Here is a 1,754-nt window from a genome sequence, read left to right on the forward strand (position 1 = left end):
TGGATCTTAACCTGAGCAAGGCAGCAGCGGTAGGGTTACTGATACCGGTTTTATTTTCAAAAACTTACACGAGAAAAATCAGGACAGTTTTTTAAATAACCTTATCCACATTTCTATTTTAATTGGCACTTAAAACCATGAATCAATTTAGCAGGATGAAAATTTAAATTTGGTTCATCATCTACCTTTATAAAAATGGAGGCATAATGAATGCGAACACGAATAACTCTTGTAGGGTTCATCTGATTTGTATGCAATTTTTTTGTTGTATTAGTCTTCGCGCTAAGTAAAACGAAAAGGAGAGAAAATTCCGAAAAAAAAAATTTGGAATTTTAATTTTTAATTTTAATTAATTTTTATTTTTTATTCGTACCAAATAAAAGTTATGGCACCTATTTTCCATATTTTCTTTTTCATTCAAATCACCTTGAGTAAATTGAAAAGAAAGGCTACTAAATGGTAAGGAGCGTATTGTCGAGAAAGTAGTCATTTCTGCTCCAGGATCAAGGTAACTCAAACATTTTTAATCTGATTAACCCAAAGCTTGCTTGGTTTTGACAAAAATTTTCCGAATATTGCCCGGGTGTTTGGTCGTCAATTTTGAAATCAAATTCTAAGATTTTGCCAGGTTTTTATATAAAATTGCCAGGCCAGGATACGTGCTGAAAAAAGTCTGGCAACTGGAGATCTAAGTAGTCAACGCTACAAGAAGGACGTGTTTGACAGAGGCTCCGAAAATTTCAAGAGTTTTTATTAACAATCGTGTAGGTGTAGAGAAAAATAATACCCAATTCCCGAAACGGGCGAGCTGCAGAAATTTTCGATGAAATGTTTTCCCAAACTGCTCTATGGGCCTAGGATACCAAGCGAAGGGAATGGACTGCTGTACCTACGATATTTTCAACAAGGAAATGATGGAAGAATTTGGTGTGATCGATCTTTGATTATTCTTACCAGTTAGGTTCCCGATTCCTGACTCGGATGGTTTCCCTCCAGGAGTGCTCTTCATTAGAAAACCTGATACTGTCAGCCTGATAGCACAAAGCTAAGTATTTTTTTTTTATTTTTAGTCTTCGAGTAAGGTTTGAATGTTATAAATCACAGGTCATAAATTGTGATACAATTTTGGCTTCTAATGGAAAACTTTGACTTCATTTTCGTCGGGTTTATCGGTTTGAGTTAATCGTTTAGATATGTTTCTGATTATCGATCGTAATATTCATCATATGCAGTTACATACATATATTGTTAATCTAAATCACTTTTTCCTATCACGAAATTGACTTTGAATAATCTACAGAATTCATAGGCGTTAAAGTGCATTTTCGGAAGTTAAAATTTGACAAAAGTTGCAGTTTTGATTGGAAATCCAATTTTTGTAGGATCATAAAGTCTGGTTTCCATGATTTTGAAATTTGGCTTAACCTTTAATGAAGAATCAACTTTTTTGGTAACACAATAGTAATATTTTCATAAAGTAAAATAAGTTTTGACAAAATTGGAAAGGACTAATCTTATACATACTTTTTTATGTTTAGATTAAATTTTGTATGTTGAAGGTTAATGAAAAGAAAGACAGTCACCATCGTTTTATTAAAAGATTTTTTGTTCACATTGATGTCATTTTTTTCTTCAATTTAATTCTTCAATAATGGAAGTTAATGTATAAAAACATTATGCATTGCTAAACTTTTGAGTATCGTTAGGGAAGAACAGTAGCGTAGTACAATGTATAGTATTTGGTTTTTCTCATC

The sequence above is a fragment of the Uranotaenia lowii genome, chromosome 1 (assembly GCF_029784155.1).
Source record: "Uranotaenia lowii strain MFRU-FL chromosome 1, ASM2978415v1, whole genome shotgun sequence".
NCBI lineage: Eukaryota > Metazoa > Arthropoda > Insecta > Diptera > Culicidae > Uranotaenia > Uranotaenia lowii.